This window comes from Rhinoderma darwinii, chromosome 5, assembly GCF_050947455.1.
Source record: "Rhinoderma darwinii isolate aRhiDar2 chromosome 5, aRhiDar2.hap1, whole genome shotgun sequence".
Lineage (NCBI taxonomy): Eukaryota > Metazoa > Chordata > Amphibia > Anura > Rhinodermatidae > Rhinoderma > Rhinoderma darwinii.
Window position 1 is genome coordinate 198,548,825 of NC_134691.1, and position 15,971 is coordinate 198,564,795.

Below are 15,971 nucleotides of genomic sequence, written 5' to 3' on the forward strand. Positions count from 1 at the left end.
AGAGATGCATATAATGTATACTATAAAAACAGGCTGAAACTGACACAAAAGATAACTGTTTTTAAAATCTACTCTGTAATATATTTTTGTTTTTTAGGTAGGTAATACAAAAAATATGTTACATATAAAAAAAAAAAAAAAAAGAAACTGTTTCTATGTGTCATTAGATTGTTCTTGGATACTCCACCTTTGTATTCAATCATCATTTGAAGATGTTCCTCTTTTAATCGTACATTGGTTAATTCTTTTAATTCCATAACATATCTGATGCCTTGATCGAAATGCTGATTATGGTCTTCTTCTTCTTCTTCTTCTTCTTATTCTTCTTCTTCTTCTTCTTCTTCTTCTTCCTCATAACATAAAGTGCCATATATATATATATATATATATATATATATATATTCTTCTTCTTCTTCTTCTTCTTCTTCATAACATAAAGTGCCATATATATATATATATATATATATATATATATATATATATATATATATATATTGTGAATAATTAACTTACTGGCTCGTCTCTTTCATTTAGTAGCGCTTCATCCTCTAAATCCTCATCTTGAAACGGATTTCTTTTTTCCTATAAAACAAGGAAAATATAAGAAAAATGTGATGAATAGGATTCAAAAATATGATTCAACAGGTCTTACCAATAGATTAAAGTGTACCTTTACTTTCAGTGGCATACAATTATAGTATTACTGATTTAGCTTCTAGCAGCAGCACGGTCTGTGTATAGTCCGTGCTGCCGGCTGCTCATAAGTCTATATTTAGAGACAGAGCGTCCTGCTTGTCTCCATGGCTCACGTGCGCAGAACGGCTCTTTAGCGCTATAGGATTCTATATTAAAAAGGCAAGTTTTCATTTTTCAAGAGCAGAATAATAAAGTTGTGCTGTGATTGGCTGCTATGGGCTACTAAAAGATTTTGATCAAATTATTTTTCTTTTTTTAAAAAAAGCCCATGTGAAAATACATTTAGCCATTTCTGCTAGATGAGGCAGACATTTGACTGATTGCCAACTTGAATAACATGTCAATATATTATATTACTCAAAAAAAAACATTCTCTTTCTGAGTGATCAGAAAGGTTAGTTTCTTGTTCAACGTGATAGAATCCTCCTGGATTACTCTAGTAAAACCAATGTGTGACAAAAAAAACTAAATTTATTACAATGAAATTCAAACTTATGACAATTACTGTATAGAAATGCAAGCCTTACAAAAATACGTTCTTCACGGGAACGGGGCTAGGTGAGCATACTTTTTTTAAATTTGTTTAGGGGGTGTTAACGCAATCATGGGCCGAAATAAATTAGACTGAAATTTGTAATGGGTATGTCAACCGATATTAATAGTGATTTATCCAGTTTCCAAATCATAGGTATATATATATATATGCACTACCGTTCAAGAGTTTGGGGTCACCCAGACAATTTTGTGTTTTCTATGAAAACACACTTATATTTATCAAATGAGTTGCAAAATGACTAGAAAATATAGTCAAGACAATGACAAGGTTAGAAATAGTGATTTTTATTTGTAATAATAATTTTCTCCTTCAAACTTTGCTTTCGTCAAAGAATGCTCCATTTGCAGCAATTACAGCATTGCAGACCTTTGGCATTCTAGCTGTTAATTTGCTGAGGTAATCGAGAGAAATTTCACCCCATGCTTCCAGAAGCCCCTCCCATAAGTTGGATTGGCTTGATGGGCACTTCTTGCGTACCATACGGTCAAGCTGCTCCCACAACAGCTCTATGGGGTTGAGATCTGGTGACTGCGCTGGCCACTCCATTACAGATAGAATACCAGCTGCCTGCTTCTTCCCTAAATAGTTCTTGCATAATTTGGAGGTGTGCTTTGGGTCATTGTCCTGTTGTCGGATGAAATTGGCTCCAATCAAGCGCTGTCCACAGGGAATGGCACGGCGTTGCAAAATGGAGTGATAGCCTTCCTTATTCAAAATCCCTTTTACCTTGTACAAATCTCCCACTTTACCAGCACCAAAGCAACCCCAGACCATCACATTACCTCCACCATGCTTGATAGATGGCGTCAGGCACTCTTCCAGCATCTTTTCAGTTGTTCTGCATCTCACAAATGTTCTTCTGTGTGATCCAAACACATCAAACTTCGATTCGTCTGTCCATAACACTTTTTCCAATCTTCCTCTGTCCAATGTCTGTGTGCTTTTGCCCATATTAATCATTTCCTTTTATTAGCCAGTCTCAGATATGGCTTTTTCTTTGCCACTCTGCCCTGAAGGCCAGCATCCCGGAGTCGCCTCTTCACTGTAGACGTTGACACTGGCGTTTTGCGGGTACTATTTAATGAAGCTGCCAGTTGAGGACCTGTGAGGCGTCTATTTCTCAAACTAGAGACTCTAATGTACTTGTCTTGTTGCTCATTTGTGCAGCGGGTCCTCCCACTTCTCTTTCTACTCTGGTTAGATTGAGGTGTTAGTGGTATATTTGAAGCCTTCCACCGCAGGACTTGATATTTTGTATACTCTACAAGAATTTGTAATTAAATCACTGGAATAGGACTAGAGTTTCGTTTAAAATGTAACCTTTACTCGTAACATATTTAAAAAGTGTGCAAAACAAATGACACACCAGGACAAGACTGTTTACAAAAAAATCTTCCTTATTATGAAGGAGATGTAATGCTCCATGCAAAAAATTTCAATTTAATATTGATGATATTATCATTTCTTTGCAGAGTGTAAAAGATGCTCCAAATTGTTTCAATACATGTGAGTGGTCTATTTCCCAGAAGAATAAATGTAAATCTGACGCGTTTCCTTGTGGCCAGAATTCCTCAGGGGAGATAAGGCCACAAGGAAACGCGTCAGATCTACTCTGGTTAGAGCCTGTTTGTGCTGTCCTCTGAAGGGAGTAGTACACACCGTTGTAGGAAATCTTCAGTTTCTTGGCAATTTCTCGCATGGAATAGCCTTCATTTCTAAGAACAAGAATAGACTGTCGAGTTTCACATGAAAGCTCTCTTTTTCTAGCCATTTTGAGAGATTAATCGAACCCACAAATGTAATGCTCCAGATTCTCAACTAGCTCAAAGGAAGGTCAGTTTTATAGCTCCTCTAAACAGCAAAACTGTTTACAGCGGTGCTAACATAATTGCACAAGGGTTTTCAAGTGTTTTCTAATCATCCATTAGCCTTCTAACACAGTTAGCAAACACAATGTACCATTAGAACACTGGAGTGATGGTTACTGGAAATGGGCCTCTATACACCTATGTAGATATTGCATTAAAAACCAGACGTTTGCAGCTAGAATAGTCCTTTAGCACATTAACAATGTATAGAGTGTATTTCTGATTAATTCAGTGTTATCTTCATTGAAAAAAACGGTGCTTTTCTTGCAAAAATAAGGACATTTCTAAGCGACCCTAAACTTTTGAACGGTAGTGTATATCTGAGAGAAAAGATGACACAAGAGACCATGCTTGTATGCTCAAAATCCTTCTCTGTCGTTTATTGCCAAACTCAATTACAATAATATCATTCAGAAGGGGTGTAGGCTTTGATTTCAGCCAATTATCTACAATATGATAATGACTCTGATTCAGCAAATGAGAATATTTAAATGCATTATAAGGATTCCTCACCCCTCAAGGTCTCATCAGGTGCTCTGTCCTTTGTCACATGGGGAAGACACACATTTCAGATACACAAGTTAATGTGTGTCTACTTCTTATCTCACTAGAGAATGGAGACTGCAGATAAGATGGCCCAACATTAAATCATTTAAACAGAGCCCTTCTTCAAGGCTGACCCCCTCCCTTATGGTAAACATTGTAATTGTCCATTCTACCAAGGATAATTGATCTTCTCTTTACAAGAATAATAAAACCATTCAACTTAAGAACACATAACATAGAATTGCTTCAAGACAGCTGCTAATTTAGTATAATATATTACTTTTTACTTATTAATCTCAAGATGGCTCCTTCAGGCCAAAATATGGATTCCAACGATCCAAAATGGACACCTACCATACAAGATGGAGTCCATGCAAAATGTCATCTTCTAAACATATTCTAATCACTTTCACATTTCCCACTTTTTGTTTATATGAGGACAATTTGAATCCACGCCAGGTAATTAAAGGAGGGTTTATCCCCCCTTGAGGACTTACCTAACCTTTTCATCTCATCCCCTGGGCATGTCAACAAAATTCCTTCCCATAATTGTTTCACTCATAGGGTACAATTGATCAAAGGACCTAGAATGGTGGGTAATCGTTTTAGCCTTTGCTGCGAAGCATTGCAAGAGTTTTGGCAGGCCTCAAAATATGAAGCCTAGAAGCAAATATAATGCAATACATAATAAAACAACCTGCAGGACACTGGAGCAACCTCATTATCCATCCCCCAACACCCTTAAACCAGTTAGAGGGATTGAGCCATGACAACTAATCTGGTCACTCCAGGTTCCAATCATCTTTAGCATTGGCTTTCCTGAACTCTTCCTTTATTTTCTCAGCTTTATCTATTTCTTACTTGTCCTGCATAATGCAAAAAATGGCCTATATAATGGCAACAGGCTGTATCAACTACTTGGCACATGATCATGCCCCCCTTGGGCAGAATTAAAAACATCAAACACATAATCTCTAACAGTGTCCAATCTGTCGGCCACTTTCTCTATATTATGAGAATTCTTTACTGATGAAACTACTAATATTGGCAATAATCCAAACTTCTCCTACATGGTACTTGTATCGGTCATAATTGTGTTGCGCTATCACTTACTGTCCTAATGGGACTTTTACCACTGCAGATATAACAGGTCATGGGCAGCATCTTCCTCAAACCTAAAGACACCCAGGTAACATAACCTCCGGGTTCTCATTGCTGCCATGCACTTCTTACTTCTGAGTAACAACAACCAGTGACCTTCACCTCATACCTCCACATAAAATACCTCGGTTGTAATTTGCAGTACCGTGGCATATTTACACACATTATAATTATAAACCACAGACAATATAAACAATAGGGCCTCAGCTAATAAAATAATGCTATCACCAATCTCATGCTATCACCCTTCAGGTTTTGGGTCCCATTAGTTCATTGCAAGTCCTGTACATCATCGTCCTCTTCTTCTTTTTGTCTTCTGCTCTTCACTGACTGTCACCCTTAGGGTAACCCACACAATTGTGGAGTCAGGCTGTACGGTAGTGTCCAGTGGGGGATTTATTATTACCCTCCTCCTGGTCACTTAATTATTAAAACACTTGGATACTGCTGACGGATTCACTCAGGTGTTTGGTCTTTGCTTTGATCTTTGCTGATGTCATCATACTTGGTTTGGTCCTTCTCATCTGTCAGACAGCATCTCTTTTAGTATACGTCACCGGACTGTACGAAGCATCTCATGCTGTGAGCCTGGGGTGAGATCCCACATAGACGGAGTACTGGAGTTTTATTGTGACTACCACAAACCCTCCGCATCTGTCCTCTTCCTCTGGTAAGCTGCTTGTCTGCACGGTTGCTTAAAATTGTGACACTGTCTTCAGTTCATGACAAACGTGTTGTATTGGCTCAGGCTGCACCTGCCGCATCTCAGTGATGGAGTTCATCATATTAAAGTCTTTTATTTCATGCTTACTGGCACTTGCTTGGGACCCAACCCTTGTCAATTGTTAAAATAGATGCTAATCTGGTGATAACATCATCCGCATAAACTATAAAATTTGTTCTAAGTACATACAATAACAATGTCAGGCCCTTAAACTAAATCAAACCAACGCCTTTATATAAGAAAAACATCTCTGACCTATATGGACAGGGCACCTAGAAAATTTGTAGTTACCTGGTACGTTTTATTTGCACTTGGTGTTACACTTTTCAGCAGGATTTATACCTTATTCTGAGCTGATTACCTTTAACAGCTTCTATTCACAGAAATATTCACAGATACTATACGTTTTATCTGACAAGTGTCTCAAACCAATCTTTTCCCCTACTCTGGTTTGTTTTACCTGGGAAGGCCTCTCAAGGTCTCTTTGTGGGAGGCGGGTATGATGATAAGGTTGGCACCGGTCTGCCAGGACTGTTCTGTAGGCAAATCAAACAGCTCTAACAGAATTTACCAGCAACAGCTGTAAAAACCTGGGGCCTACCAATTAGATCTTACCAAATCGATCCTTGCAGTCTTGGGACATATGTGAGGTCATACACCATCAATGCAAGTGCCATCAAGAGTGCCTTGGGTGCTACCGGTTTACCTTCCTTTATCCGTCCACATTCTGTTAGAATCTGGTTTTCACGCCTTTCACTCCCAGTTGGACACTTCCTGTGGAGAACAATCTTTTTCATTAATTGATCTTAATCAGATAATTTAGTTGAAGAAAAACATTAACAATGACATTTATGTTAAACATTCACACTGGGCAGTAATTAAAACTGATACATGCAAACGGATTCTTATTCTTTTTATATATATATACTGCACAGAATTCTCTGCTCTAAAATTTTCCTTTCACAACAAAAATATTTTCAAATGGGAATCTACATGCACTGTGAAGTTATCATTTACACAAACATAATACTGCCGCATGCCTGCAATAGTCCAATGCTAAGGCACGCTGATCAAAAACTTTACATAAAACTTAACCTGTATATTTAATATTCCCACAACCCTTCTTGAATACCGTTATTAAGCAAACTAACCTTGGGATATCATCTGGAGAACTGCTGATATCTTATCATACAAACACCAGTTCAATACTTGGGATAAAAACTATTCCCGTCACTACACACTACTTCTGCAGTGGGGAAGATACAGGCCGGGCTTCAGGCCACCCTGAGAACAGGTCTACACATATAAGTGCATTTTCATACACACCTACCTCTGGTAGTTGTATGTTCTGCAGTCGCTGGGGTGGGTAATCTGGCCGGGGTGCATTTTTCATAGGTACCTTGCTGTTTTGCCTATGTCATGCCGTGCAAACATCATGCAGGCGGCTACAAACCTAGTGGTGGCATTATTGAATCCAGGGGCAAGCCAATTTACTGATACCTGGCTGCACATACTCTTGTGGTCAGGTCTGTCATCTCTTGCTCTCTCAATTGGTTTACCCAATGATCCAACAAGGGTCCTACTACCAATGGGCCCATAATTGTGGGCGATGCCAAAAGCGTACCTAGAGTCAGTGTAAATGTCAGCCGTCTTACCTTTTGCCAGGTTACAAGCCTCAGTGAGCACCTCCAGCTCAGCTTCTTGAGATGAACAAGAAGGTGAGAGTGGTTTCTGCCTTGTGCCTCGTATCCTGTCTTGTACATACTGTATATGATAAAGTGTCTTACATTAAAAACCCATGTCACATATAGCTAGACCATTTCAAAAGGGTGGAGTTTTCAGCGTCACCAAAATTATTTTTCCACATTCATCCGATAATCCAGAATATTTGTAAATCTCACTCTTATCAGGTTCTGTAAATACTTGATTAATACAAAAACAAATAAAAATTATTTTATTAAAATCTTGCATAAAATTAATAATGTTCATGTAATTTTCTGTGCAACATGTAGAAATGAAAAATGGTTGGCACTGCCTTAGCTTGCAATGTCACAGACTCTGTGCCTCAGCTCACTGGGACCTGTGGTTCGACAGCCTTTGTCTGGCGGTGCTCAGTGCGTGTTGAAGTTAGTTTCAGCAAATGACAACATGTAAAAAAGAAGACAGCACGGCACTCACCATTTGCAAAAGCTTTCTCTTTATTTCAAGATTGAGGCAGGCAACACGGGATTCAAAAGACAACAGAGCCGACTGTTTCACGTCCTTCAGACGCTTTATCAAGGCATACTGGGATTCAGTGCACACACACTTAAATAACCACACCTTGTCTCATCATAGCACGTCCTCTTCTCATAGTAATACAAATAAAAACATCAAATATTTATAGAAACACATACATGTTACAAGTATCAGATTGATAAACTAAGTACAATGTATCAAGCATACCTATTTCAAGGTTCTATTTAATTTTTAAAAAAGCTGATAGGTCGTTCCTAATATTCAAACCCAGGGGTCCTAGTGCCTCTGTTTTTATTATCCAATTTGCTTCACAGCGGAGTAGCTTGATGTGTCGGTCTCCACCCCCACATGGGGCGAACACACGTTGTATTCCAGCAAAAGATAAACATTTTGGATTTCCTCCATGTTCTTCCCGTATATGGGATATCAATTTTGGGGAACCCTTTCCTGTCCCAATGGAATACATATGTTCACGAACGCGTTTGAATAATGGGAGTATAGTTTTCCCTATATAGAAAAATTGACAAGGACAAGGACAAAACACGGCATATACCAGGTAATTCGATTTACACGTGATCAGGCTGCTAACATAATGTTTGACTGCACCCATTTGGACATTTGTCCCTATTTTCATCTGTCCACAAAATGAACAATCACCACATTTGTGGTTACCTATTGGGGCTATATCTTTGAGCCAGTTACTTTGTTTACTTTGAGTTGCCGAAAAACGGCCTGTAACTAATTAGTCTCTCAGGTTTTTGCATCGTCTGAATGAGACCACAGGGGGATAACATGCTTTCTCCGCTAAATCCACATGTGCCTCTATAATGTGCCAATGTTTCCTAATGGCACTATTTATGCGATCTGCAACTGGGTTATACTGAAAAGAGAACACAAATCCTATATTTCTATTTTTCTGTCTTCTTTTGAAAAGTAATGTATTACGATCGCACCGAAGTGCTCTAGAGAAAGATTCTGACAGTAATATATCATTATATCCTCTAGCTCTCAATCGTTCCATTAATTCCACAGATTGTTCCAAAAATTTGTTATGATCACTATTGATTCTTTTTAGCCTAAGCAATTGACCATAAGGTAATGATCTTTTAATATGAGGTGGATGAAAACTTTTATGATGTAAGAGGGCATTAGTAGCTGTGGGTTTGCGAAAACCACTTGTATGCAAACCATTCTTATCTACTGTTATTCTAACATCAAGGAACTCTACAGTAGTACCTCCAAATTGAGCTGTAAATTCCATATTCACATCATTGATATTAATGTACTCCACAAATTCACCACACTGTTCTTGTGCCACCAGCCACACTATTATGACATCGTCAATAAATCTTGACCAGTGTCTAATATATTTAATGTACAGATTGTTAACATTATATATATATTTTTCTTCCCATCTGGCCAAAAATAAATTTGCATATGTAGGAGCAACTGGGGTCCCCATTACTGTACCAGTACATTGTGCAAACGATTGCTCTCCAAAGCAAAAAGCATTATAAGTGAGCACAAAATCAAGTGACTCACAAATAAAATGTATGGTTTCCTCACTTTTCCCTGTTCTATCTAAAAAGAATCTGATAGCACCTAGGCCATCAGTGTGGCAGATTCTGGTGTATAGACTTGTCTCTGTTTTTCACAGATAACAGCAGCAATCCAACTATGGACTTTCGGGCCAGGGAATTATCATGGCTCTCCCAAATTTCAAATGTTTTTAGAGATGGATCCTTAACCGCAGGTGCTGGCAGTCAGAGAGATGTTAGGGAGTCCCAGAATTATTTTAAAAACCTCATGCATAAAAGGATGAAAATATGGTGGAACCGTGCTTTTTTGCAAAACTATCTCCAGCATAATCTCATTCCAAGGGGCCTGCGTGTTCAGGTGTTTCCATCGTTTCCCATCGAGGATGTGAATTTCACATCCTCGTGGGAGAATAATTGCAACGCCTGCTCACCTAAAATGATGGATCTTCTAATTGACTTAAACTCTAAGTCGATAGACACTATGGACCTGGAGTTGGAAACAATTCAATCACGTTTCAAATCTGAGATGACTAAGGAGAATTTAGAGATTTTTAATGTACAGCTGGAGCAACAATGCACCATATGGGAGAAAGAAATAGAGTCTATTAAGACCAAAAAACTGATTCGTGATCATGATGATTACGTACAGAATAGGATGTATAGATGGAATCGTAGAACGCCTGTTGCCAACATCAGTCGTTCGTCATCTATTTCATCCATATCATCTCTCAGCGACCAATATAAAACGACCACACGCAATACGGCTCCTGGTCGTATTAGCACCAGACTAAAACGCAAAGTCAATTACAACAATTCAGTATATCCAAAAAGAAGGGCCAACAGAGGAACTGATTACAATCCTAGACAAGTGAATCCAAACTTCAATCCGGAAATCAATTCAGGCCATCAACACTTAAAGGTAATTAACCTATCTAAGCATTCACTCACTTCTAGCGATATGTCTTTGTTGGCAAGGGGTTTGACTTTCTCCCCTGCTTCTTCCTTTGACCATTTCTTGGCAGTGAAGGATTTACAGTTGTTTGGGAGATCCCTGATTTTTAAGAGGTGGTATTTCAAAGAAGATGATATTACCTTCACAACAGCACAAGAAAAAGAAACACTACGTGCGTTGGAAGATTTACTTAATCAGGATGATTCCTTACCCAAAGGTAAGATACCCGAGTGCATAGTGAATAAATCCACTAAATTTCCCCCTCTCGCCATTTGTCCAGCAGTGGATCTGTTCGTGAAACTTGTCTCGGATGAGTGGAGTACGATATCTCGCAAAATCAGTTATGATAATTTGAACCAACTAGAGAGGGATAGTCTTGCTAAAATTAAATCATGGAATGATGTTTTGGTGAAACCAGCTGACAAGGGGGGTAACGTAGTATTGTGGCCACGTCAGTCATATGTCAACGAGGCAAACCGTCAATTACGTAATTCGGTTTGCTATCAAAAACTTACTTTTAACCCCCTGTCATCTTTCAGACTTAAGTTCTACAAGATTTTGCAAGATGCTTTGGAAAATGGCACAATCACGAAACTACTGAGTGACTCTCTCTATGTACCAGAACCTACCATACCAACAATGTACCTGTTACCCAAGATCCACAAGGATGCTAAAAATCCGCCAGGTAGGCCTATTATCTCGGGTACTGGGGGTCTGACTGAAAAGGCATGCAAATGGATTGATTTCCATCTTAAACCCTTGGTAGAGTGTTTACCGTCCTATCTGCGTGACTCGGCTGATCTATTGCTGAAGATCGAGGGGATCCATTTAGATCCGGACCATTTATTGGTCACTTGCGATGTTGAGTCCCTTTATACCAGCATTCAACATAGGGACGGCCTTCATGCAGTGGCAAACTTCTTACTTATGAGCGATATTGAGAAGGAAACTTCTCAACTCATTTTGTCTCTTCTTGATTTCACTCTCAATCACAACTTTTTTACCTTTAACGGTTCATTTTTCCTACAGCTCCAGGGCACGGCTATGGGGGCAGCTTGCGCACCCTCGTATGCCAATTTGTTCCTGGGGCTGTGGGAGAGGAACCTTTTCATGTCAGATCATGGGCCATCGATGAGCCGTGTCCTGTTTTGGGCACGGTTCATTGATGACATTTTCATGATCTGGCAGGGTACTCCAGATGATCTCTCTTCGTTTATCAATGCTTTGAATAGCAATTCCCTTAATATCAAACTTACTTACAAATGGAGCCACCCTAACATTGACTTTTTGGATATTTTGATTAAGAAGGACATTGATGGTCTTTTGCAGACGGACCTTTATCGTAAGGAGACATCGACCAATTCGCTATTGCATGCCACCTCTTCACACCCTCGACATACTATTGATGCGATCCCAGTAGGCCAATTCTTACGCGTCAAGAAGATTTGTTCCAGTGAAGATGACCTCAAGTCACGTTTTGATGAATTGGGAGACAGGTTCACTCAGAGAGGCTACAGTCAACGCTGCATACGTAAAGCCCGTCATCGTGCATCAGTAGTGAGTCGACAACAACTACTTCAGGTCACCCCCAGGGAACGTAAACAATCAAAGGTGAGATTTGTTACCACCTTTAATTCACGCTGGGCTGAGATGCGTGACACTTTGAACAAATTTTGGCCCATTTTGATGACCGACTCTATTTTACAGAGGGTACTTCCACACTACCCTGCCATGGCGCCACGCAGAGCTCCCAATCTGCGTGATGCCATGGTACATAGCTATCTTTCACCCACCAAGCCTGGCAAGGTTTTCGGCACAAAGGGACCAAAATGGGGCTGCAAACCGTGTGGTGACTGTATTAGCTGCCCCAATGTAGAACGGTCGAACACTTTTGTGGACTCTAGTGGTACCAATAATTTCAAAACCTGTTGGCCCATATCTTGCAACACCAAAGGGGTCATCTATTACGCAACTTGTCCGTGCCCGCAGATATATATTGGCATGACCACCCGCGAGTTGCGGTTGCGAGTCAGAGAGCATGTTAGGGATATTGAAAATGCGAAAAATGCAGACGATGTTGAACAACTTAAAACAATCCCCAGACACTTCCGCCTACACCATGCTTGTAAATCTAGTATGTTGAAGGTGAGGGGCATTGACCACATCAATCTTGACATGCGTGGGGGCGACCTCAAAAAGCGTTTACTACAGAGGGAGTGCAAGTGGATTTGGAGGCTCCAAACCTTGCACCCCAAGGGTCTCAATGAGACCATGGGGTTCTCATCATTTCTCTGACTGCCAGCAATTTTAGTGGTGTTGGATTCTTTTATTAGTGTAATTCATAGATATATATATATATAGAGTTTGTGTTTCTGTGATTTTAACATTTTTTATTTGTATTTGACAGATTAGTTTCTTTTAAATTGAGATTCTTCTCAGTATATCCGGATTTCCTGCTTGTCCACTTTTCCTGGGGACCTTCATCTTGAATCATCATTTGTCTGGCCTCTTCATCGTGTTCATCGATTATATTACTGCAACTATTTTTGATGCTTTTTAACACAATAAATATTAATATCTTATGCATCACAATACTTCATTTACATTCATTCTTGTTATGATTATATATTTACTTGCACTAACGCCTCACTTCACTTCAGTTCATTCATTTCACCTATATTTCAATTAATGTTTTATATTTATTCATTTATCTTCTTACCCCTCACCACCTATTGCATACATTCACACACATACACATTTTTATCAATTTTACTGTTTATCATTCCTCACTTTTCATTTTTCATTATCACACCTATGGCCCCACACGATGGTTTCTCTTTCTGTCGATGGCGCTGTTTGTCACTTTTACATACACATATATGTCACCTACACGGTTCCTTTTTTTCACTACTTCTAACATATTCTTTATTCTTCACATGTCACTTTGGCACGCACATGTACATTGCTTTTTGTTGTGGAATGTTGATGTGCTCTTGTAACCTATTCTCATGTCATGCACTTACACACACTTTTTTGTTCATAATTGTTTATTAATTTATGTCAATATATCAAATATATGTTTTGTAAGGTTGCACAGATGATTTCGGCCAAAACACTAAATATCTTTTCATATTTTTCATATTTTTCATACCAGCCAATACATCCTTTTGCTGTATCCAGGGTCACCCCTTCCTTGCTGTGTCGCTCCTCTGTTTGGTGGACGAGTGACGGGCCTCCGTTCCATCGCTGGTGACGTTTCGGATCTCGGACTCACGTGACCGTGTCAGCTGACGCGGTGACGCGTTTCCGATTCCGGCCCCTCGTCGGCGGTGTTTCCGGCGGCGTGGCCATCTTGCTTCACCTCGAGGCAGCGACCTGTATTTAGACAGCGAGGTATGTATATCTTTCATTCTCGGGACCCCTCATTTTGGATACTCTATCACTATTGGCTGGCTTCCCCTTTTTAAAGTGGCATGCGCATTGTCCAGCACTACCCCCAGACGAAGGCATTAGCGCCGAAACGCGCGTTGGGGTGGACATACTGCTGTGCATCCAGTCCTGGACTTATTATGGGTACGTTCTACTATCGCAATTCGCAAATTTATTAGCAATGTGTTTTTTCTGCCTTGTTCACACATACTTCTTTAATTCAATTATTTCATTATGTATTCCTTCACTCTATGTTGATTCCAACCGTGTTGGGCAGGAGTTCATTTGTCACAGCGATAGTGTCTATTACCAGGCATTTTTTCATGCATCTATATTTATATATTACTTACCTCATGAGCTGCATGGCTTGTATGTCCTTTTAACCTGTTGGTTTATGGATTCGTTTTTTATTCCAGTACGTCTACATGTTGTTTTCAATAAAGTATTTTCTCAATTTCTTACACTTCTAGTCTTCTGGCATCTTCTTTTTTAGGTTATATTGTCACGTCAATAGTGGCAAGGCTATCACCTTTATTCCACTGGAAATCAATGAAGTCTTGTAATAGTGCTTTTGTATCTAGCAAATATGAGGGAACACTTTTCAATAGAGGGCGCAGATACCAATCTAGGTAGCTGGAAAGAGGTTCAGTTATTGAACCTCTGCCCACCACGATGGGCCTTCCTGGTGGATTAACATAGGTCTTGTGGATTTTAGGTAAAAAATACCAGTATGGCTTTACAGGATTATCAGGTAATGCTTTTCTAAAATGACTCCAATTCAACCCTATACACAAAACACTAAAAATTTTACACAGTACTGCTATTAAAAATGAGAACATACTATATAGATCTAAAATCAGTGCAATATTGTGATCACTTGTCTCATCAGTCCAGGCTCTATATAAGCTTATATCTGTCTGTTTTCAGACTTCACACTGCACACGTTATATCACACACATGTTACATCACACAGCCCCCCTCCCTGTCACAAACTATATTAGTCATCATCATCAATTCCTTATATGCAGCACTCCGGATAAATTTTCTGTCTCTGTCTATTCACAAACAGCCATTTATTAACATGCACCTACATTTTTGAACAACCAACTCATTTGATTACATATCTCATCTTCCCCACTCAGCTATTCACTCTGTGGGCTGTAGTCTGGGGATCTGCTACATATGTTGGTGATTATTTCTTTAAGGGCCTTGGGTGTGTGCCAATACCAATGTTCTTCACTGTAATTTGTGTAGGTAGTTATACTACTACGACACATGTGGGTCATTCTTTGCTTTGAACACAGATTGTTATGTTACAACAGTGTTCATTTCCAGCGGTCTGATGTTATATTAATACAGACTGACTGACTTGGATGTTATACTACATCAAAAGTCCATGCTGGATTATCAAATGCGTGCTAGAAATCAGTCTGTACTAATTCCCACCTTATGCCAGTCTGACAATGCATACAACTTATGACCTAACCGAAAAGACAGCAAGGATCTAATGGCCCTAATATATAATTCAATAGTAAATACATGTACACTATATGGGCTGATCCTAGGGTGTATACCCAAAAAGCATCAAAAATAAATATATATAACCTAAAGAAGACAGATGCTCAAAAGACAAGAGAATATGCAAAAATGAAAAATCTTTATTGAGTTACATGATAAAAGACAATAGATAAAATGAGAAATCCATAAACCAGCAGATAAAAAGGACGATAAGCTGTGTGTCTAACAGATGAACAAAAGGTACAAAGTTGCACCAATGACACGCCTTCCAAAAAGTTTTGATAAAGACTGAAGTGAGGAGACCATATATACATACAATGATGTGCTGCATAAGCACAAAAAATATGAATAGTGATTAAACATGTATTAAGTCCATATAAACGTGGAGGAAAGCAGTTATACACAGAAATACTAAGGCATATCAAAGGGATATATCATACCCATAATGGATGCAGAGGAAAGTGGAAATAAGAACAAAAAGCACGACGCCACATAGTGCAGGTCAATTGGGTTAAGTAAGCTGCCGGTAGTGATATACCATGCTCACCCAGGTAATACTTGGATATAGTATTGGAAAGATGATCTTTAAGGTAATCCACAAGTGCTGCTGCCAAGATCCAAACCGGTTAACCATACGGTCACCGCTTGATAAGATAATTGAAAAAAAGTGAAAAAGGGGAGGATCTTGTAAGGCGCTGCTACGTGGCGGTTGGAAAATACTGGCAATGGTATACGAAATGATAAA